Here is a 24167-nt window from a genome sequence, read left to right on the forward strand (position 1 = left end):
TGATACACAACAGAGCAGTGTGCCCCACAGCAGCGCAGTGTGGCTCGCGGCAGGCGTGTCCCGGCAGGCGCCCGTCCTGAGCGAGTGGGAGCTGCCGTCCCTGGAGCCGGGCCGGGGCAGCGTGTGTGTGTCCGAGGCTCAGGGTCTCTCGCTGTCCCGGAGACTCCGGCCGCTCGTGGGTGACGCTGCCGCGGCGTCGGAGGTGGGCGGGCGGCAGTTTTGTGCGGTGGAGGAAAGGTCATGGACTCGGACCCCTTCCGGTCTAGCGCAGACACCAAGGTCACGGCGTCGGCAGGACGAGCGCCACGTGGCAAGGCTGGTGGTTGGACACGGGCGTGGGCCCGGCTGTGCACGCAGAGGCTGTCTCATTTGGAGCAGCTCTGGCAGACGCAGGCAGGAGGTGCTCATACCTCAGTGCTCACCGAGTTAAGCCTGGCGCCCGGCCCAGCTCCGAGTCCTGGTCCCTCCAGTGGACGGTGTCGGCTCCGGGCAGAACCACCTCCCGGACCAGGACGCGTCCCCGGGACGGGCGAGCAGACGCCCTCCTGCCCATACGCACGGGCACAGTGCTCCCAGCGGAGGCCCGGCCGCGCGGCCCCGGGGGCTGCAGGAGGGGGGGGGAACATGTGGAAATGTCTCGGAGCCTAGATGGACGCGTGTGGACAGACCTACATGGCCACGTGTCTGTCTCCGTGGGCGTGACGGGGGCCTTGTCTCTGCTCATTTACGGGGATGGACGGGCCACTGGACAGACGGGGAGGGCGGGGCCAGCTCCTCCTCTGAGCAGGCGCTTACAGGGCTGTTCTACCGTGTTCTGTGTGCAAAGGCTGTGTGCGGTGGTGTGTGTGCATGCGTGTGTGTATGCGTGTGTGTACGTGTGTGTGCATGTGTGTATGTGTATGTGTGCGTGTGTGTGCATGTGCATTTGTGTATGTGTGTGCGTGTGTGTATGTGTGCGCATGTGTGTGCATGTGTGCGTGCATGTGTGGTGTGTGTATGTGTGTGTGCACGTGTGTGCATGTGTGTGTATGTGTGCGCGTGTGTGTGCATGTGTGTATGTGTGTGCGTGTGTGTGCATGCGTATGTGTATGTGTGCGTGTGTGTGCATACGCATGTGTGTGTATGTGTGCGTGTTTGTGCATGTGCACATGTGTGTGCATGTGCATGCGTGTGTGTATGTGTGCATGTGTGCGTGCATGTGTGGTGTGTGTATGTGTGTGTATGTGCACATCTGTGTGCATGTGCATGTGTGTATGTGTGTGCGTGTGTGTATGTGCACGTGTGTGTGGACGGAATCCACGTCCTCATCCGGCTTCTCGGGCGCAGGCTGGTGTCATGGCTGCAGCTGGAGCAGGACAGAGCCCTGGGTGCAGTGCAGACCGGAAGGAGTCCGGGTCCGGGAAGTGAGGCGCCCACGCGTGGCTGCAGGGCCCGGGGGGCAGGGAGGCGCCGTGCCCGTGCCTTCTCGGCCTGGTCAGAGCGGGCGTGTTTGCCCGCGCGGCCCTCAGTGGCCCGATGACCGGGCCCCTGGGTGCCTTCACGAGGGGTCCTGGCCGCTCCCGTGCCGGCCCCTGGCGTCCCAGGTAGCAGAGAACACACGGCCGGGCCGCAGCGGGACTTGCTCGACAAGCGTGTGCCGTGTGCAGAAGCCACGGGGAGCCGGGAGTCCCACACGTCTGCTGCCACACCTGGTGACCTTGGGCGCGTGGGAGAGGAACGCGTGTGCACGTGTGGGGGCGAGCACGCATGTACGCATGTGGGTCCAGCTGTGCCCTGAGGACGTGACGGGCCCTGCAGGCAGGCGGGAGCACAGGGGGGGTGAGCCCGCGGGCACTGCCGGCCCCGCCCGACCTCCGCCCCAAACGCGGTTGAGAGGAGACTGACTCTGGTGAGTTTTACTCAGTGCTGTTTAATTTAGTACCTAGGGTGCCTCTCCCAGGGCCGTGCCCTCTCCCACGCGAGCTGTGCGTGCAGGACAGAGGAGGCCGGGGCGGGCGGGGGCACGCGCCACCCTGCGTGGTTCTGAGGGCGACGGGCCTCAGGGATGCTGCTGGCGGAGCAGCCGGGAGCCCCCTCCCCCCCGCACCTCTGCAGCGGCTTGCGGCTCCGACACGGAGAGCCACGCGGGGGCAGCCCCGGCTCACGGCTGCAGCTGTGAACCCCCACGCCGGCCCGCGCCCCGACCCTCACTCTCGCACCCGCGTCGGCGGGGCCGGCATCTGGGTCGTGAATGTTTTCCTTTTCCTGTTGTGCGCTGATCTGTTTGCCTGATTTTCAAAATCAGCATCTGTGTTTAGCTGTTTTCTGGGTTTTCTCACATGCAGCTGAGTTGCTCCAAGGAGAAACTAACCTGGCTCTTTGCTTGCTCTTTCGCTGGTGGGTCTCTCCCGGGGGTGCTCGGGGTCTCTCCCGCGGGTGCTCGGGGTCACTCCCGGGGGTGCTCAGGGGTCTCTCCTGGTGGTGCTCGGGGGTCTCTCCCGCTGTGCTCAGGGGTCTCTCCCGCTGTGCTCAGGGGTCTCTCCCAGGGGTGCTCGGGGTCTCTCCCGCTGGTGCTCGGGGTCACTCCCGGGGGTGCTCAGGGGTCTCTCCTGGGGGTGCTCAGGGGTCTCTCCCGCTGTGCTCAGGGGTCTCTCCCGGGGGTGTTCGGGGGTCTCTCCCGCTGGTGCTCAGGGGTCTCTCCCGCTGGTGCTCAGGGGTCTCTCCCGCTGTGCTCAGGGGTCTCTCCCGCTGTGCTCAGGGGTCTCTCCCGCTGTGCTCAGGGGTCTCTCCCGCTGTGCTCAGGGGTCTCTCCCGCTGTGCTCAGGGGTCTCTCCTGGGGGTGCTCAGGGGTCTCTCCCGCTGGTGCTCAGGGGTCTCTCCCGCTGTGCTCAGGGGTCTCTCCCGCTGTGCTCAGGGGTCTCTCCCGGGGGTGCTCAGGGGTCTCTCCCGCTGGTGCTCAGGGGTCTCTCCCGCTGTGCTCAGGGGTCTCTCCCGCTGGTGCTCAGGGGTCTCTCCCGCTGGTGCTCAGGGGTCTCTCCTGCTGTGCTCAGGGGTCTCTCCTGCTGGTGCTCAGGGGTCTCTCCCGCTGTGCTCAGGGGTCTCTCCTGCTGGTGCTCAGGGGTCTCTCCCGCTGTGCTCAGGGGTCTCTCCTGCTGGTGCTCAGGGGTCTCTCCCGCTGTGCTCAGGGGTCTCTCCCGCTGGTGCTCAGGGGTCTCTCCCGCTGTGCTCAGGGGTCTCTCCCGCTGTGCTCAGGGGTCTCTCCTGCTGGTGCTCAGGGGTCTCCCCCGCTGTGCTCAGGGGTCTCCCCCGCTGTGCTCAGGGGTCTCTCCCGCTGTGCTCAGGGGTCTCTCCCGCTGTGCTCAGGGGTCTCCCCCGCTGTGCTCAGGGGTCTCTCCCGCTGTGCTCAGGGGTCTCTCCCGCTGTGCTCAGGGGTCTCTCCCGCTGTGCTCAGGGGTCTCTCCCGCTGGTGCTCAGGGGTCTCTCCTGCTGTGCTCAGGGGTCTCTCCCGCTGTGCTCAGGGGTCTCTCCCGCTGTGCTCAGGGTCGTATGGGCGCTGACGGCCGAATCCAGGCCGGCCACACGCAGCAGGTGCCTTACCCGCTGTGCTATTGCTCTGACCCTACTTTTGCTTTTTCACGTCTCATGGGGCGTCACAGGGAACAGGCCACGGCGAAGGTTTCTCGGGACTGACTGTCCCGTCTTTGGGGCCTTATGTCGTGACGCTCGGGTGCCCTGGCGCTGTGTGCAGGAGACGCCGGTGACGGAGCTCGGGCCCTGCCGGTGCCGGGGCCTTCAGCCAGCCCCGGGCTCTCCTAGGACGCCCGCCTCAGGGCCTCAGTAAGGTCAGGAGCATCTCTCATCGTCCCACATGAGCTGGGGCCGGCACGGCCAGGCCCCCTGAGTGAGGGTCAGCAGATGGCCAGTCCACGGCACAGAGCGACGCAGCTGCAGCTGCAGTTTCTCGGGCCGCAGGAGGGCCCGGGAATGGAGGTGACCCCCAAGCACGCCGTCAGGGGTTCCTTGACCAAAAATAGAACCGAGCTCTGTTTGGTGCGACCCGAGATCTCGCTGCATATTCACCCCCCGGCATCGGAGAGCCCAGATAACCAAATATATCCAGGGCTTGCGACGCCCCGCTACCCCGGCTGATTCATCCCATCTGGGCCGTGTTTGTGCTGTTTATCTCGGCGCCCGTCACACTCCCTCTGCCCAACATAATAGATACGAAGCGAGTGCTATGTACTTACATAATTTGCAGAATTGATCGGCGGACTTAAAAGCTTGATTCTCCAACAAAAGAAAATGCAGTGCCTGGAGCAAAGGTTAAATGCTCGGTTTAATTGGCAATTGTGCATTAGAAACCCATTGTAGAACGATCCCAGTTGGAGGGGATGTTCCAGATAACACAGTCGGGAAATAAGTTTTCATTTTAGCCCATTAAACTCTCAGGTCCTCGGACTGAAGGGAAGCAAGAACGGGGCGGGCCTACTGGCTGCCTCTCCCCGGGCCCAAGTCTCTCCCATGCGACACCCGGCCTTCCCGCTCGGATTTACAACATGTTCTATCTGGAGGCTTGCAAGCCTTTTCTTGCCGAATAATCCCTCTGTAAACGGCAGTCGAGAAGCTTGGAGCAGCTCACACGCTCACACCCCCCTTAGACGCGCTGGGCATTTGCACCTCACTGCGGGGAACTTCGAAACCAGTCACATCCTAGGAACTGGCGCGTGGTAGGGGTGATTCCCTAAACATCTGCCTGCATGGACCGGGGGCTGCACTCAGCCTGGCCGAGGGTTTAGAACATGGGGGCGGGGTCTCCCAGTGGGACTCTTGAGCCCCCGGCCACTGCCCCCGGGGAGGCGAGTGGGCAAGCAGGGGTGGACGGAAGCACCAGCTCCAACGGGACCCGTGAGGGGTCTTGCACCCGGCGTGCCTGTCTGAGAGAGGAGGGCGTGGGCCCAGTCTGGGGGCGGAGGAGCCGAGGTGCCTGTCTGAGGGCAGAGGGAGCAAAGAGCCCGGCCACCCGAGTGGAGAGGACGCTGGTGCTTGTCTGAAGGTGGAGGCCCTGCCCTGTCTGAGGGTGGAGCTCTGGCCTTGGCCTTCGCCCCCGGTGCTGTCCCGGGGGTCTCCTGCACCGTGGGGGCAGGGGGCTGTCCCGGGCCCGGACGTGGGGGAGAGTGAGCCTCACCGCACCGGGGTCCCAGCCCGGCGGCGTGGAGCTGGTTCACCGCAGCTTCATGGCCCCCCTGCAGGGAAGGGCGGCGGAGGCCAGAGAGGCTGCGAGGGGGACCCAGGGGCCTCGCTGCCCGGCCCCCGCTGCCCGTCCACAGCCAGCGGGGGTCAGCAGGGGTCAGGGCAGACCCCCGAAACCTCTGGGCACCAGGCGGAGTCCTGAGTGGAGGCCCGTCCTGCTGGCACCCCACTCAGTGCTCAGAGACTCCAGCCTGACTCCTGGGGGCGCCCACTGCCACTGGCTCACCCATGGGTGCCCTGGGACCTCTGCCGCCCGCAGACAGGAGGGTCCCCGAGGCAGGCCCTGGAACAGGCCATGCGCCCTTTGGAGAGGAAATGCGTGGGCCCGCCCCTCCCCCCCGCCCCCGCCCAGAGACGCCCCTCCCCCTCCCCAGGGCCGGTGCTCCGCCTCATTCCCGGTCTCTGCCTGTTCTCCTACTGCGGCTGCTGAGAAACACCAGCTGTGCCGTGGGTGCAGCTGCACTATTCCCCGAGGGGATGGGAGTGTGGCTGGTGGGAACGAGTGGGATGTCCCCCCGCTCCGGGCGAGCCCAGATGCCCCCAAAGCTGGACGCTGTTGACTTCACAGCAATCTGTGTCGGGAATACCCCGACCCGTTTCCCCACGTTCTTGCAGGCCAGGGAGCGGGAGGCAGAGCCCCGGGACACACGCGGGTGCAGCACAGACGGGGACCCGGAACCGGCAAGGGGCCCACGTGGCGCCCGGTCTCAGAACTGGACCCCACACCATCAGCCCCAAGGCCCTGAGTGCAGTGGCGTGTGGTGGGCGCGGCCAGGACCTCTGGGCTGCCGGCACGGGGTCAGCCTTTGTTGTAGTTCCCGGGATGCGCCCGGAGCGTGGTTCTGACCCGAGGAGGCGGCTGTGGCATCAGGTGAGAGCCCGCAGGCTGCAGCGTCCCCCAGAGCCGTCCCTGAGCCACAGGCCCGGGGTGGTCAGCGGGGGCGGGGCCAGCTGGGGCAGCTGGAGGGGCAGCAGCCCGACAGGGAGGACATCGGCGACTGGAGGGATGGTGTGTTTGGCCCGTCAGCCTGCTACAGCGTCCAGTTCATCCTGCACTACCGTGTCAACCTCCACTCAGGCTCACACGTCACCCAAACCACAGTACCATCTGCATGGCAGCCTCACCCGCCACTACAGCATCACCTTCATCTTCCACTACAGCGTCACCTCCACTACAGCGTCACCTCCACTACAGCGTCACCTCCAGTACAGCGTCACCATCACTACAGCATCCCTGTCCACTACAAAGTCACTTTCCACTACAGCGTCACCTCCACTACAGCGTCACCCTCCACTACAGCGTCACCTCCACTACAGCATCCCCTCGACTACAGCGTCCCCCTCCACTATAGCATCACCTCCACTATAGCGTCACCCTCCACTACAGCATCACCTCCACTACAGCGTCACCCTCCACTACAGCGTCACCTCCACTACAGCGTCACCCTCCAGTACAGCATCATCCTCCACTACAGCGTCACCTCCAGTACAGTGTCACCTCCACTACAGTGTCCCCCTCCACTACAGCGTCACCTTCCACTACAGTATCACCCTCCAGTACAACATCCCCCTCCACTACAGCATCCCCCTCCAGTACAATGTCACCCTCCACTACAGCGTCACCCTCCAGTACAACGTCACCCTCCAGTACAACGTCACCCTCCACTACAGCGTCACCTTCCACTGTAATGTCACTTTTCACTACAGTGTCCTCAAAGCCCGTCACTACAGCACCCTTTCCACGGGCGTCACCCAAAAATAAAAAAAAGAAAGAAAGTAGAGAGGGGGAGGGAAGGGGAGGGAGGCAGGGAGACAGGGATGGGGGCGGGCAGGAGGGAGAGGGCGGCCTTGCTAGGTCCCGCTTCTCTGGCTCTCAGCAGCTGCCTCCATCCTGCCCGGCACCCTGCACAGTCCCCTCTCGGTGGCCCTGACGCAGAGGTGACCCACAGAGAGCGGAGGGAGGCGGCTGTATCTTCCCAGGCCCCCGAAATATCATATCGACATGAAATTATTCAGCTAATTTATCCTTCTTTTCTTCAGAATTAAGGGCACCGCATTTGTATTCACCCTTGGGTGGCCCGATGCAGGGCTGTGAATTATTCACGGCTCCGTGGGCCTCGGGAAGCCTCGATGTAGCTTTTGTTTCTTAATGCATCGAGACTCGAGTGTGAGCGTCTCTGGCCCGGCTGGCCGCGAGTCCTGAATTATACAGTCTGCAGTTGCGCCGAGTGGAGGGTGATTCATCGTTTCCCTGGCCTTCCTGTTTACACTCGCTCACCCACTGCGCTGGGAACCCATCCCTCAGCTCACCCGGGGACGCCCCCCGCCCCGCACCGCCTGTCTCTGCCAATCTGGAGTTGTAAATCCCGTTCCTATTAGACGGCAGGGCTGCAGATGCGGGCTCGTCCCTTCACTCTGCGTAACCGTCGATTCCCAGCAGAGGAGCCGCAATTACAGCATCGCCAGAGAAGGAGACGCAAGTGCTGGACGCGCTTCCGGGCTCGGGCTCCGGGCATCGGTGTGGGGTGGGGATATCCGCGCGTTTCCCGCCCCGGCCGTCTGGGGCCTGTGCCTGTTGTGTGTTCGGGATCCGCTGGATCTCGCACGCTGGGTTTTCCCTGCGCAAGGCTGGGAGGCCGCTGGGGGTGTGGCCTGCGTCTGCCCATCTTACGCTCTTTTTCTTGTTGCTTTGTTTTGGGGCCACACCCGGTGTGCTCGGGGCTGCTCCCAACTCTGTGCTCAGGGATCACGCCGGGCTTTGGACCAGGCTGGCCACGTGCCAGGCGAGCACCTCTGCTGTGCTGTCACTCCCGCTGCATGCGCAGGGTTGGGGCATCCTTGTCTGCCCCCGTGACCTTACGACCGGCCGGACGCCCCCAGAGTCCAAGCAAAGAGCTGCCTCCCCCAGGCCCTTGACTAACTTGACTGACAGGCGGGGGGCGGGGGGCTCTGGCTGTTTCCCAGTCCCTCCCCCCCTCCCCTGTTCCTCCTACAGGACCGCAGCTGCTAATCCTGGCCCGGTAGCAGGCCCGGACCTGAGGGTCCCTTCTCCTCCCTGTGTCCTGCAGACGGCCCATTCCACGGCCTGGTCGGTCGGTGTTTCGACAGCTATTTCTTAAACAATCAGCGCGAAAGGCGCCTGATATTAGAGAACGTGCTAGAACGGTTCCGGTAATGACTCCGTCGGCCTCCGAGGCTCCCGGAGCTGCTCCTGGCCCCGGGGCAGCCCGCCCGGCCCAGCTCGGAGACTCGCCGCTGACCCCGATGAGCCGGGCTGGAGGCGGGCCAGTCCCGCTCCCGGGGTAATGGCCGTGTTACAGCCGCCCCGGTTTAAATAGGAGTCTTTTGCATTATTAAAAAAGCATATTAATTCGTGGTAAACCCAGAATTTAATTTAATTTCTCCCGAATTAGTCACACACTGAAAAAGAGAATTTTTGCTTCACTTCAAGTGGCACCTCGGGACAGGAAACTCCTCTGGAGAACTGGGGTGTGTCCCCCCGCCCCCGACCCCGCACCCCGCACCCCACCCCACAGCTCGGCTGCCGCGTGGCCCCTCGGAGCTCTCCCCCAGCCTCCTCCCCGCCAGCGGCCCTGCTCCGCTCCCCGCCTGAGGGTCCCTGCGGGCTGAGGCCGTAGGGGCGTTTCTCTCTGCCTGACCCAGGGGGCCGCACCGCGCCCTCCGCCCGGGCCGGCTCATCGCCCTGCGTGGGAACCGCGCGAGGAAGCACTCGGCAGAGAAACGGACGGGAGGGACCACGCGGGACGGCCTCGGGGACCGGCTTTCACGCCCCCGTAGCTGCAGATCCAGCGCGAGCCCGACCGCTTCAGACGGGCTCTTCGGGTGGCGAGCGTCCAGCTGCTCGTTCCCGCCCGTCGGCTCCGGGCCTGGTCGGAGCAGGCTGGTGCCCTCGGCAAGGCCAGGCCCTGACCTGCCCGCCGACGCTTTCAGCCCTGGGCCTGCTGCCTGCCCTCGGCAGGGCCCGGGAGCTCCTGGCCGCCTTCCTTCCGCCCAGCCCGGGGAGACCAGCGCGTGGCCCAGCGCCCCCTCCAGGTGGGACAGAGGCGCGGCAAGGCGGACGTCCCAGTCATGACTCCGTCAGGGCAGGCAGAGAGCAGAGACCCCTCAGACTCTGGAGTCAGGTCGGCTGTGGCCACGGGGCAGCCGCGTCTGCCCGCCCAGCAGCCCCCGCAGAAGGGCACCGCCCGCCTCCCCGGGGCCAGCGAGGGTCTGCAGCGCCGGCTGCTCCCGGCCGTGAAACGCGCAGTTCTGCGTCACCCTGGAGCCCGCCTCTGACGTCTCGTGCATTTGACGCTGTGACGCTCTCTTGGCCGGGCGTGGCTCCGTGGCAGTGCCCGGGTTTGAGCCGCAAGAATAGCCCAAAGGCTCTGGGCGGGGAGCTGGAGGCCAGGAAGGAGATGTTAAGAGTTGTGAGGCTTTGCCGGCACCCCTGAGAGGCTCACACGCTCGCGGACATTCATGCGTGTTCACACACGCGGACACGGGATGTGGCAAGAGCCAGGCTGCTTCCTGCAGTCCCCGTGACCCCCGTCCGTGCTCCCCGTCGCTCGGTCCCCGTGACCCCCGTCCATGCTCCCCGTCGCTCGGTCCCCGTGACCCCAGCCAGGGTGCCCGCCTGGTGCTGGTCTGAGCTAAGTGTGGACGGAGCAGGCCTGGCCTCCACCACCTCGCTGGGCCCCCGTGCCTGTGCCTGGCACATACACACACATACATGCACGTATATGCACACACACCTGAGCACACATGCACAAGTATGCATGCACACACATACACACACCTGAACACATGCATATGCACACACATGCACACATGCAAACATACACTTGCACACATGCATGTATGAACATACACACATGTATATACCTGCATACAAACACATGCATATGCATACACACATGCACATATATGCATACAGACATGCACACATGTAGACACACATGAATACACACGCACACATGCATGCACACGCGCATGCTCACACGCACACATGCACATGAACACACACATGAACACTGTGTGGCCAGGCTCAGACGGTGCCTGTGGGGAGCCAGGTGCAGAGCCACCGCCCCAGAGCAAGCCCAGGCTCAAAGCCCTCGCTGCTGGGGGTGGCCGTGAGCACAGAGCCAGGAATAGCCCCCACACCCCAGCGTGGTCCCCGAAAGCACAGCCAGACAGACAAGGAGGGAACGACGATGAAACCTGGGACTTTCCATGACGACGGCCGCTGTGTACTGCCGCTGAGAGCACTTACACAAGAGCAAACAATAGGGCGACGCTCAAGAGCCCCGGGGGAGGCTGCAGATGGCAGTGGGGTCCCGGCACACGCGTGGGGTCTCCCGGGAGCCGGAAGGTGAAGGACTCGCCCAGAGACCCCGCGGCGTCCGTGGCCACCGTGGTCACCCGACAGGCGGGGGTGCTGGTGCGGGCTGGACGTGGCTACAGGGCGTCCACTCTGGCGGCGTTTGAGGGATGCGGCCCTGGCTCTGGCGCTCAGCCTGACTCCCGGGCTCACACAGAGTGGGGGGCCACCGAGGGTCTGGGTGCCCCCGCCCACGGCACGGCCCACCCGGCCACCCGCGAGCCTGGGGCCCCCCTCAACGCAGCACGGCTTGGGAGAGCCCCCACCGTGAGGCGAGCTGGGGGGTCTAGGAAGTGTGCGGGGGCGGGTGCCCCGTGCTTCTGGGCGTGGGGCTGGGGCGCCCCGTGCTGTGCTTCTGGGCAGTGCTGCCCCCAGAGGTGGGCGCGGGGCTGTGTGGTGCCGGCACGTGCTCTGACCACTGAGCTGCCGCCCAGCCCACTACCAGAGCAGGGACCACCCCAGGGTGCGGACCCGAGACACCGCAAATGAAAGTGCCTGTGAGGGACACTGAGGCCAGGGCGGCGGGAGGCCCAGCAGCCACGGCCACGATGCCCAGACGGGGGCGGGGACTCGCCGGGCGGGGCCCCGGGGCTGAGTGGGTCGTCACCGGCCCGTCTCCCGGCCAGGGCTCCGTCCCGACACTGCCCGGCAGTGGCTGCTGCAGCTCAGCCTGTGGCCATGGAGCCGACGCCCAGGACACACCCGCCGCCCGCCAGTCACACACCCACTAGGCTGCTCTGGGGGCAGCAGGGGGGCAGACGCTGAACAGAGCGGGGTGCTGGGTGCTGGGTGCTGGGGCTGGGGCTGGGTGCAGGGTACTGGGGCTGGGTGCTGGGTGCTGGGGCTGGGGCTGAGTGCTGGGTACTGGGACTGGGTGCTGGGTGCTGGGGCTGGGGCTGGGTACTGGGGCTGGGTGCTGGGTGCTGCGGCTGGGAGCTGGGTGCCAGGTGCCGGGTGCCAGGTGCGGGCTCGGCTCGGGACTGTGCAGAGGGGGAGGGGACAGTGGAGCAGGTGTGACCCCCCACAACCCCCATGTCCGGCGCGGGGAGCAGTGACCAGTGCAGCCCCTCAGCAGCCCCCGGCTGGGCCTCAGAACCGAAAGGAACGTCCAGCTGCCCCCTTGAGGAGGAGGCGTGCAGGGGTGCAGGGTGCAGGGGTGCGGGGCTGTGGCCTGGCCGGGAGGGAGGCTGAGAGGGGGCAGATGCAGCCCCGCAGACCCCGCTCACCCTCCCCCGGGACCCCCAGGAGAGGCCCAGAGGGGTAGGTGGGAGGGTGGGGGAGAGGGCGGCGGGCTCTGCGGGAGGGTGGTCCAGCCCGGGCACCGACTCTCGAGCTGCGGGGGCTCCCGGGGGCGGAGTCCTGGGGCTCAAACAGCTCAGGGCCGGAGAGCTGGGAGGGTTCGGGGCTCGCCCTGCACACGCCAGCCGCAGTTTCATCCTGACACCCCGGGGCCCCCCCCAGGTGACCCCTGGGCCACCCCAGGGCCCCCCGCCCCCAGGGCGACCCCTGGGCCACCCCAGGGCCCCCGCCCCCAGGGCGACCCCTGGGCCCAGAGCCAGGAGCCATGCAACAGCCCACCTGACGGCCTGGGGGGGCAGCGGGGGGCGGGGCCTGGCACTGGCCGCTCACTGCCCGTCCCCTCGTGGCTGCCCGGCGCGGCCCGGTGCGGCCGTGAGCGCTAAGTGGCAAGGGGGAGAGAGGCTCGTTTCTTTCTCCTGAGGCGCGAGAGCCGAGAGGTGGCGTGTGCTGAGTGGCCGGTGACGCCTGCTGGCTCCCCAGGCGCCTCAGTCTGACGCGGCCAGCAGGGGTCCGTGACGGCACCGCGCAGCCCGGCCCTGGTGCCCGCGGGAGTGGCACCCGCCCAGAAACGTGCAGGGGGGGTGGTGTGGGCGGCCACAGCTGGGCCTGGAGCGAGGCCCTGGGTGCCCGGGGGTCCCGGCCCTCCCCCGACGGGCCCGGGGCCTCCTCAGAAGACGCGGCTCCCCTGCTCCGTGTGCTGGGAGGCAGCGGGCGGCGGGCGGCGGGCACGCGTGTCCCCTGTGTCTGCTCAAGCTGGTCGGCCACACGTGGTGCCTGCCTGCGTCCAGGCCAAGACGCCGGGCCCCGCCCCCGGCCAGGCCCAGGGGGGCCCCACCCTCCAGGGTCGCCAGGGGACGGTGGGCTTCTCGTGGACAGGGGTCAGTCAGGGCCAGCGCCTGTGCCAGGACGCTACAGTCCCTTTGCTTCAAACACTTAAGGAAAAGACGCGCGCGCGTGTGTGTGTGTGTGTGTGTGTGTGCACGCGCGTGTGCACTGTGGGCCTGGGGGGTGTGGTTATGAACACACGTGTGTACATCTACATGCCTCATGTACCCTGACGTGCACGGTCTCAGCTGTGTGCGTGGCGTGTGTATCCGGTGTCTGCACACGCAGCATGTTTGTGGCGTGTGTGAGATCAGGTCGTTAGGAGGCAACATGAGAATTCCCGGCCGGCCCGGCCAGCCAGAGCAGGGCGGGGACGGACGCGTGAGCGTCTGGGGGGTTCCTGGCCGGGCCAGCGCTGCCTCGGGCCGGCTCTGCGAGGGCCTCACACCGCGGGAGTGTCCGGCCAGCGCCGCCCCCTGAGCGCTGCCCCTGGTGTCCGCCAGGTGGAGACTCTCGAGTCCCAGACCAGCTCCTGGGCAAGGCTCCGGCGGTGGCCGCCGAAGGGGAGGGGCGGGACACGGCGGCCCTGGGGGGCGGGCACACGGGGGACGGGGGCCGCGACCGTCCCGACTGTGCTGGGGTGGGCTTGGCGTGGGCGTGTCCACCTGGGCCTCTGCAGGGCTGGAGCCTGGCACTGGCCCCTGTCCTGGGCGGGAACCACTCCCGGGCCCCGCTGTGGACTCAGCTCTGAGCACTGACCACAGCCCCAGCCCCGCGGGCCCCCGGCGGGCCCTGCCCTGGAGACAGACACCTGTCACTCACACCGTCCCCACCCCAGGCTCCGGGAGCACCCGCGGCAGGCCTGGGCGGTGCGGGGTCCCCGAGGGTGGGCACGCGGGGGGGCGTGCCGTGTACTGGGCGCTTCACAGAGACACACTTAGAAGCTTTCTGGAATCTTCCCAGCCGTGCAGGGCTGGGCTCTGTCCGGGGGCAGGGGCATGGCTGGCCTTACTGGGGGTCGGGCGGGGCTGGGCTCCGTCTGCGGGCTGGGCGCTGGCCGTGTCCTCCGGGTGCCCCCCAGCTGTCAGCTCACCGGGCTGCTGATCAGACAGCTGTGATGGTGCGGGTTAATGATCAATCAGAGTTAATTCAATTTGCATCCGGGTGTGATTAATTGGGGCGTGCGGCCCCCCCTCAGTGCGGTGACTCTGGGGAACAGGCTGCAGGCGCAGTGGGTGCCCAGCAGGGCGGCCGCAGAGGGGCGGGGACGGGCCTGGCCTCGGCCACGCATGCCCGTCAGCCCGGCGGAGTGGCCAGTGCCTGCGGGGGGGCGTGCCGGGCGGAACCCCGGGAGCCCGGGGGTTGGAGCCGGAGCCGAGGCCGGCCCAGGGCGGGAAGCGGCTTGGAGTCCCCAGTGTCCTGACCCACCACGGGCCGCAGGGCGCGTTTCCCTCATCAGGCCGCCCTGTGAGAAGCCCCTGCAAGAGGAGGCCCGGGGTCCGGGGCCCAGCCCTGTGGGGGGGCGACAGAGAGAGAAAGAGCACCCCAGGGCCTGCAGCTGGCCCGCCCGACCCCGGCTCCATTAACAGTGATTCCTGAGCACAGAGCCAGGAGTCAGCCCTGAGCACATGGCCAGGAGTCAGCCCTGAGCACAGAGCCAGGAGTCAGCCCTGAGCACAGAGCCAGAAGTCAGCCCTGAGTGCCGCGGCTGTGACGGGGTCTCTGGCTCTGCCTGGCGGGTCGGGGTCCCCGCGAGAGCTCTGACCTTGCCCCAAGGCCTTCCCGGCTGCCTGTGGACGTCACGGGTACTCCACATGCTGCCCAGCTCCATCTCTGCCCGCCTCTGCACTGGCCAGGTGCTTGGTGCTTGGTGTCCCGCCCGCCCCTGGGTGCGGGTTGGGGTGTTTGGAGCCGGGCCCTGTCCTCACCCTCTGGAGCACACGGCTCGGCCCTCCCCAGGGGGTCTCTCCCCGGGAGTGGAGCTGAGGCTGCAGGGCCTCCGTGTGGCCCCCGACCCGGCATGTCCGGGGACTCCACACACCCCTGGGAGCCGGTGACCCTCAGGGAGACCCTGGGCCCCGCGCCCCGTGAGTGCGGGGAGGTCAGGCCGCCCCGGCCAGCTGCGGGGCCCAGTGCCGCTGTGTCCTGCCTGTCCCGGCAGCCCGTGTCCACGCCTGTGCTGGGGACGGGCCTCGGCCGGCCTCGAGAGTGCTGTGCCCCCAGCACGCCGCTTCCTGCGCCCGAGTCCGCTGCCGGCCCGGGGGTGCAGGGCACCCGCCCGCCACGGGGGTGGGCGACACCACAGCCCCCGCTCGCTGGACGCAGGAGGGGCGGCGCGGAGACCCCACCGTGGGGGGCTGCGGCTGAGGGCCCAGCGGGGCTCCTGCTGCTCCCCAGAGGCCCTGCCACAACTAGTTCCTCACTCACAACTCACCCCTGCACACTCACTCACACTCGCACACTCACCCCTGCACACTCACTCACTCTTCCAGACTCACTCGCACACTCGCACACTCACCCCTGCACACTCACTCACTCTTCCAGACTCACACACTCACCCCTGCACACTCACACTCGCACACTCACCCCTGCACACTCACTCACATTCGCACACTCACCCCTGCACACTCACTCACATTCGCACACTCACCCCTGCACACTCACTCACTCTTCCAGACTCACTTGCACACTCGCACACTCACCCCTGCACACTCACTCACTCTTCCAGACTCACACACACTCACCCCTGCACACTCACTCACACTCGCACACTCACCCTTGCACACTCACTCACTCTTCCAGACTCACACACACTCACCCCTGCACACTCACTCACACTCGCACACTCACCCCTGCACACTCACTCACTTTTCCAGACTCACACTCACACACTCACCCCTGCACACTCACTCACACTCGCACACTCACCCCTGCACACTCACTCACTTTTCCAGACTCACACTCACACACTCACCCCTGCACACTCACTCTTCCAGACTCACACTCACACACTCACCCCTGCACACTCTTCCAGACTTACACTCACACTCACCCCTGCACACTCACTTACTCTTCCAGACTCACACTTGCACACTCACCCCTGCACATTCACTCTTCCAAACTCACACTCACACCCACACTCTTACACACAGACTCACACTCACACACACTCCGTGCATTTGCATCTCTTACACACTCACACATTCACCCTTCTGCACATCACATATCCACACACTCACTCTTCTATACTCACACACACTCTTATACACATATACTTGCATACTCACACTCACTCTTACATACACTCTTACACATTTATACACAATTGCATATTGTTACAGTCACATACTCAAATACTCACATCCCCACACACTTACATATTTATGCACTCACACACTCACTGTTTCACACACTCACACCCTTGCTTTTACACTCTCTTACACAGTCACACACTCACACTCACAGATATACTCACACTATATGCACAATACACATTTTTTTTATTGACTCACCATGTGGAAGGTTACAAAGCTTTCAGGTTTAAGTCTCAGTCATACAGTGCCTCGAACACTGGTGAAGGGCTGGGTGTTCGAGCACAATACACGTATATATATATATTTGCTTTTTGGGTCACACCCAGCAATGCTCAGGGGTCACTCCTGGCTTTGCACTCAGGAATTACTCCTGGCGGTGCTCGGGGGACCCTATGGGATGCTGGGAATCGAACCCGGGTCAACCGCATGCAAGGCAAACGCCCTCCCCGCTGTGCTATCGCTCCAGCCCCGCACAATACACATATTAACGCAGTCACACACTCACTCTCACTGACACACTCACATACTCACACACAATATGCGCACATACGCTCACCTACGCACATAGTACACACAGGCACACTCGCACTCCCACACGCACACTCCGGCATGCACAGCCCTCACACATGCGCACCCAGACCTGCAGCCCAGGTGAGTGCTGCCAGCAGCGCCCCCGCCCCCTGGGCGGCTGGTCTGAGCTAGACTCTGCCCCTCGCACCTTCAGGAACCGTCTCCTCACCGAGGCCTTCGCAAACCCGCACGAGTCTCCGTGCTGGCGGCCCGTCTGCCAGGCTGGCCCAGGGCTGGAGGAGCACAGCGTCACCCAGGGGCCTGCGTGTGTGTGTGTGTGTGTGTGTGTGTGTGTGTGTGCGCGCGTGTGCAGGTCCCGAGTTAAGGCAGCGCCCAGCCCAGACAGCCCCTCCTACAGCCCAGGGGCCGTCGCTCTTGTGCAGCCGTGAGGAAAGGCCTGACTCCACAGCGCACGGCCGGGCGGGGCCGACTATGAGCCTGGTGTCACTGCGTGTGTCCTGGTCACCTCTCCCTGTGTCTGGTCATCTCTCCCTGTGTCTCTCCCTGTGTCTGGTCATCTCTCCCTGTGTCTGGTCATCTCTCCCCGTGTCTGGTCATCTCTCCCCGTGTCTGGTCACCTCTCCCCGTGTCTGGTCACCTCTCCCCGTGTCTGGTCACCTCTCCCCGTGTCTGGTCACCTCTCCCTGTGTCTGGTCACCTCTCCCTGTGTCTGGTCACCTCTCCCCGTGTCTGGTCACCTCTCCCTGTGTCTGGTCACCTCTCCCTGTGTCTGGTCACCTCTCCCTGTGTCTGGTCACCTCTCCCTGTGTCTCTCCCTGTGTCTGGTCACCTCTCCCTGTGTCTGGTCACCTCTCCCTGTGTCTCTCCCTGTGTCTGGTCACCTCTCCCCGTGTCTGGTCATCTCTCCCTGTGTCTGGTCATCTCTCCCCGTGTCTGGTCACCTCTCCCCGTGTCTGGTCACCTCTCCCCGTGTCTGGTCACCTCTCCCTGTGTCTCTCCCTGTGTCTGGTCACCTCTCCCTGTGTCTGGTCACCTCTCCCTGTGTCTCTCCCTGTGTCTGGTCACCTCTCCCCGTGTCTGGTCATCTCTCCCTGTGTCTGGTCATCTCTCCCCGTGTCTGGTCACCTCTCCCCGTGTCTGGTCATCTCTCCCTGTGTCTGGTCACCTCTCCCCGTGTCTGGACACCTCTCCCCGTGTCTGGTCACCTCTCCCCGTGTCTGGTCACCTCTCCCCGTGTCTGGTCACCTCTCCCCGTGTCTGGTCACCTCTCCCCGTGTCTGGTCACCTCTCCCCGTGTCTGGTCACCTCTCCCCGTGTCTGGTCATCTCTCCCCGTGTCTGGACACCTCTCCCCGTGTCTGGACACCTCTCCCCGTGTCTGGTCATCTCTCCCCGTGTCTGGTCACCTCTCCCTGTGTCTCTCCCTGTGTCTGGTCACCTCTCACCGTGTCTGGTCACCTCTCCCCGTGTCTGGACACCTCTCCCCGTGTCTGGTCATCTCTCCCTGTGTCTGGTCACCTCTCCCCGTGTCTGGACACCTCTCCCTGTGTCTGGACACCTCTCCCCGTGTCTGGTCATCTCTCCCCGTGTCTGGTCATCTCTCCCTATGTCTGGTCACCTCTCCCTGTGTCTGGTCACCTCTCCCCGTGTCTGGTCATCTCTCCCCGTGTCTGGTCATCTCTCCCTGTGTCTGGTCACCTCTCCCTGTGTCTGGTCACCTCTCCCTGTGTCTGGTCACCTCTCCCCGTGTCTGGTCATCTCTCCCTGTGTCTGGTCACCTCTCCCTGTGTCTGGTCACCTCTCCCTGTGTCTGGTAACCTCTCCCTGTGTCTGGTCACCTCTCCCTGTGTCTGGTCATCTCTCCCTGTGTCCTGGCCGTCATTGTCAGCTGCCGTCCTGCGATCCAGAGACCCCCGTCTGATCCCTGGCACAGAGACGGGGGTGGGCGCCCGGCTGGACAGGAAGCCAGGCCGGGAGCTGGAGTGCCAGGCCAGGCCCTCTCCTCCTGCCCGCGTCTCAGCAGGGCGCGTGCCTGCCCGGCGCCCCGTTGGCTCTGCTCTCCGGCCAGCCCTTCTCGGGAATCGCGGTGGGCTTCTGCGGGCCCCCTGGCTGGCGCAGGGGGGCTGCGTCTGGGAATGAGGGGGGCTCTGCACCCCGCCGGGAGAGGGAGGGGCCTGGGGGCACTGCCTGCAGGACATCCTCCCCCAACCGTGCACAAACACGCAAGGCACGGACCCTGGGCAAAGGGGCAGCCTGGGCCTTGGGGGTCTCTCCTGGGACAGCCCTGAGCCCAGTGACCCGGGGACACGTGGAGGCCGCACAGGGGCGGAGGACAGGGGCGGAGGACAGGGGCGGAGGACAGGGGCGAGGACACGGGCACCCTCCGTGCACCTGGAAGGCCCGCGGGGCCGTCAGGGCCTTGAGCCAGGCTCTGTCCAGAGGCGCCACCAAGACCCCGCGGGGCGGGGACGCTGCAGACGCGCTGCCCTTGGGAGGGGACGCAGGCGTCCCTGCAGGGGTCTGCTGTGCCCGCCGCAGAGGCGCTGGGCGGTCAGCGGGGCCTGGGTGAGGAGAGACCCTGCCTGCCCTCCGCGGGAGGGGTCTGCTGAGGCCGGGAACGCCCCCCGGACACAGGGTGGGAAAGCGCCCCCGGGGCTGGCCAGACGGGCTCGCCGTGGGCGGGGGCCACCCAGTGCCCAGGACAGAGGGGTCCTCGGGAGAGCAGGGCCCCGGGGACGCTCAGCCCGGGCCGGGGGAGCGGCTGGCGGCATCTTCTCGTGAAGGTTCCGGCGGGGGGGGCAGCCCTTCCCGCCGGCCCCCCCCCCGAGCCCCCTGGACTCCTGTGTTCCGCCGCCAGCCCGCTGACGCGACAGCTGTCCCACCCGGGGGCGGGCGCGGGGCGCGGCGTGCCGGAGGGCGTGTGGATCGCTCTGTTCCTTCCCCAGGTTGCTGCGCCTGGAGCTGTTGCCCGGATTGTTGGATCGCGGCAACACGGCGCGGACGCGGCGGCCTCGTGGCTCCCCGGGGCCTCGCAACATCGTCTGGCCGGGCGGGTGGGGCAGACGCCCGCGTCCCCGACCACACACGCTCAGACCCTAACCTTAAACATGTTTCCCACAGCCCGGAGGGCACGTCTCACACAGGAGGCAGCACGGCGTGTCTCTCGTGGGGAGACGCCCCGCGCCCGCCTCCTCGCGGAGACCTGTGTGCGCGCGCGTGTGTGTGTGTGTGTGTGTGTGTGTGTGTCTGTGTCTGTGTGCGTTGGAGGGACGCAGGCCATGCCAAGTGTGTATACATGAGTATGGGAGTGTGTGTGAGTGTATGTGAGTTTGAGTGTGAGTGTACGTGTGTGTGTGTGCGTGCATGAGTGTGGGAATGTATGTATGTGTGAATGTATGTGAGTATGAAAATGTGTATAAGTGTATATGTGTGACTGTGAGAGTGTACACCATACACACTCATATCTGCTCATGCACACTCACACAGTCACATACACCATACACACTGAGTGTGTGTGTGGTCTGTGTGTATGTGAGAATATATGTGTGTGAGTGTATGTATGTGTGAGTGTATGCATGAGTGTGTGAATGTATGTGAGGATGTGTGAGTGTATGTGAATATGTGTGGGCTGTGAGAGAGTGAGTGTGTTTGTGTGTAGTGTGAGTATGTGCATGTGAGTGTAAGTGTATGAGAGGTGAATGTGAATGTTTATAAGTATGTGTGAATGTGTGAGTTTGTGTTATATGTGAGTGTAGTTGAGTATGCGTGTTTGTGAGTGTGTGCGTGTATGTGAGTATGTGAATGTGTGTTTGTGTGAGTCTATGTAATTGTGTGAGTGGGTATGTAGGGTGTGTGTGACTCTGACTTGTGTGAATGTGTGTATGTGAAAGCAGGTGCATGTGTATGTGTGAGTGTGTGTGGTGTTTGTATGGGTATTTGTGAGCACATGTGAGTGTGAGTTTGGTGTGTGTGAGTGTCTATGAGATGCCCCTGCTCCCTATCCCCTCCTGGGGTCCCGTGTGCGAGTGTGTGTGTTGGATGCACTCCAGGCCATGCCAATGGCAATTAGAATTGTGAGTGTGTGTGAGTGTATGTGAGTATGTGAGCATGACAGTGTGTGTGTTGGTGAGTGTGTGTGGTGTATGAGCATATATGAGTGTGTTTGTTAGTGTGTTAGTGGATTTGTGTGAGTGTGGGGTGAGTGCATGAGCAGATATGAGTGTGTATGGTGTGTGTGACTGAGTGTGGGTGAGTGTGAGTGTGCGTGAACAGATATGAGTGTGTATGGTGTGTGTGACTGTGAGTGTGGCTGAGTGTGGCTGAGTGTGCATGAACAGATCTGAGTGTGATGGTATGTGACTATGTGTGACTTGTGTGAGTGCGGGTGAGTGTGCATGAGCAGGTAGGAGTGTGATGGTGTGTGTGACTGTGAGTGCGGGTGAGTGTGGGTGAGCAGATAGGAGTGTGATGGTGTGTGTGACTGTGTGTGAGTGCGGGTGAGTGTGCATGAGCAGGTAGGAGTGTGATGGTGTGTGACTTGTGTGAGTGTGGGTGAGTGTGCATGAGCAGGTAGGAGTGTGATGGTGTGTGACTTGTGTGAGTGTGGGTGAGTGTGCATGAGCAGATAGGAGTGTGATGGTGTGTGACTTGTGTGAGTGTGGGTGAGTGTCTCTTGTGCCGTCACCCCTTGTGCTCTGGCCCCCGACAGCCCTATGTGCGCCCTGTGCCCTGAGCGGGCAGAGGCCCAGCTCGGCCCCTGGCACCCTCTTAGCCCTTGACAAGGACGAGGCCGAGGAAGCGTGTCTGCGTCACCGTCGCCTGGAACTGCCAGGTGGGAGCTCGGGGGCGGGTCTGCTGGAACTGAATCCTCGTCGCACTGCTGAGGTGCACACACAGAGGCTCGCAGTACACACACACACGTATGCACACAGAGAGAGACACAGTATGCATATGCTCATGAGCACAGATGTGCACACAGTCCATATACGCAGAGTACACACATATGCTTGTGAACATGCACACAGTATACACATATGCACAATGAACACGGATGTGTGTGCTGTTAGTACATGTGTTGGTATACACATGCTCATGAATATAGATGCGCACACAATCCATACATGTATACAGTATGCACATATGCTCATGAACCAGATGTGTACGCAGTCCATATATGCACACAGTATACACATATGTTCATGAACAAAGATGTACTCGCAGTCCATATTTGTAATAAGGATGCACACAGATATGCACATCGATACTACAGTGCATGTGTGGATATGCGTGTACATAGCACATGTGTGTACTCATGCACCTACCTTCACAGGTACACATGTGTGCACATGACATGAATGCATGGATGATCACACACATGTGTATTCACAGACCATGCTTGCACACTTGCATACTCACACGCAGAGATACAGGCATGCACACAAACGTGTACAGAAACACAAGTATGCACAGTAGAAACATCTTCCAAGGAGGGCACAAACACACATACACACACAGCTATGTCCAGGAACACGTGCATGCACAGACCCACGTTCAGAGGCGTGTGTTTGCAGAGTCACACAGTATGCTCACAGACCACAGATAAGCACACAAACATGTTTCATGCATGTAGACACGCTTCATGCACATTAACATCCATGGGCCAGAATATGTGAGTACACGTGCTATACAAACATGCATAATAGCATGTTCATGGGCCAGAGCACGTGAGCACACAGGCATGCACATGCATAGGGAACATGTGTGCACAATCCCAGGCAACTGCCAGTGCTTGTGCCAGAGATTCTTGCCGAGTCCCTGCGAGAGCACAGGTGTGTGGAGGAGCCCGCCCCGCCCCGCCCTGCCAAAGGGACGCACCCACCCCTGCACCGGGCGTCTGGGGCTGCCCGCCTCGTCGTGCTGACAGGCCTGTGTGTGTGTCTGCGCTGGTGCATGCCTGTGTGCGAGAGTGTGTATGTGTGCGTGCCTGCATGTGTGTCTGTGTGGGTATGTGCCTGTGTGCCCGTGTGCACGTGTGTGCCTTCATCCCCGCCCGGGTTGGTGCGTATCTGTGTGTGTGTGTGTGTGTGTGTGTGTGCCCCCTCACTCCTTCTCACTGCCCCCCACAGCCCTGGGCTCTGGCCTCCTGCCCCCTCGTAGCAGTGGACGGTCCGTCCCGTCAGGGGCCTCCCTCGGCCCTGGGTCCTCAGAGAGCCCCGGCCACAGGGTCTGGTGCCGGACGGTCCCCGGTGGGCCCCGACTGCCAGGGGCCATGGAGAGGACTGGCGAGTGGGGGGTCCCGGGGGGGCCGTGTCCAGGGCCCCTGCGGGCTCGGAGCTGCCCTCGCGTCCTCCCTGGGGCCGGAAGCTGACCACTGGGGAAGGGCAGAGCAGCGAGGACAGCAGGAGGCCGCGCGTTTCCTCGTGCCCCAGGGCCCCCCACACCCCCCCACGAGCACTGGGATTGAGACCCGGGTCTGGGAAGTGGGAAGAGCAGCCCCGACCTTGGCTCCTGCCCTGGCCTCGGCCCTGAACTTGGCCCAGCCCCGGGCCCGGCCCCTGGGGCTCGGTGGGGACGGTCTCGGAGCCGAGGGGGTTGGCACGTACCCCGGGGGCTCCCCTCGGTGTCCACTGACAGGCTGAGCCCCCGGACAGGCCGTGGCTGATGAAACTGGTCAGTTTACTTATGATAACTTCAAATTTCAAACTCACGCTTCCTGAAAGGGTGTATGTGATAAACACACGCACACGCCAGATGGCGGGAGACAAACTGCAGCAGCAGCCCCCGGGCTCAGGGCAGAGGCCTGGGAGCTGCCCCGAGGGAGCCCAGGGCAGAGGTGGCCCAGGGCAGAGGTGGCCCAGGGCAGAGGCGGCCCAGGGCAGAGGCGGCCCAGGGCAGAGGCGGCTTGAGGAAGAGACTGCTCAGCTCAGCTCGGCTCGGCTGGGGGCAGAGAAGCGGCCGGGGGCAGGAGATGGCCCACGGGCCGGACCATACATGGGTCTGATCCCAGCTCCGCCTGGTCTCAGAACACTGCAGGGGGCAGCCTTAAGCACTGGACACAGCAGCTGTGGACGTCACGTGTGGCTCCCAACAGCCCCCAAGCCCCAGGTGGACTCTGGAGCCTGGACCCAGGCTGAGGCGCTGAGAGTCGAGTCCCCGAGGCCTCGGTGTGGCCGAGACCCAGGCGTGGAGGCAGAGAGGCTGGCCCTGCTGCCCGGGCCCTCCCAGTGGTCTTTGGATTGGGGGGGCAGGGATGTGCACACTCCACAGAGCATGGAGACTCCTGGCTCAGTGCTCAAAGCGCCAAGTAGTGCTAAGAACTGAGCCTGGCCCTCCGTGCACCTCTCTGGTCTGTTGCCCTCCGGGCTGCGGTGCCAGACTGTGCCGCCTGTGTGCCCAGAGACCCCAGTGCTCCCTTCAGACGGCCCCGAGGGTCCGTGTTCCCCAGTCTGGGAGGCGGGACCAGAGGGGCGGCCCCCACATGGAGGGAAGCATGGGAAAGGGCAAAGGAACCAGAGCCCTCCCTCTGCCACCCACCAGCCTGCCGGAAGCGGGGTGTGTCCCCCCCAGCACTCGGGCGCCCGTGTCCAGTGT

At 64.0% G+C, this 24167-nt stretch overlaps 1 protein-coding gene across 3 annotated transcripts in view; it reads left to right on the plus strand.

Annotated features, from left to right (window-relative positions):
• DPP6 (dipeptidyl peptidase like 6) overlaps positions 1 to 24167 on the plus strand; it is a 216754-nt gene that overhangs the window by 78241 nt on the left and 114346 nt on the right. The gene's annotated exons all lie outside the window — the stretch shown is intronic.

Source organism: Sorex araneus, chromosome 1 (genome assembly GCF_027595985.1).
Source record: "Sorex araneus isolate mSorAra2 chromosome 1, mSorAra2.pri, whole genome shotgun sequence".
Taxonomy (NCBI): domain Eukaryota; kingdom Metazoa; phylum Chordata; class Mammalia; order Eulipotyphla; family Soricidae; genus Sorex; species Sorex araneus.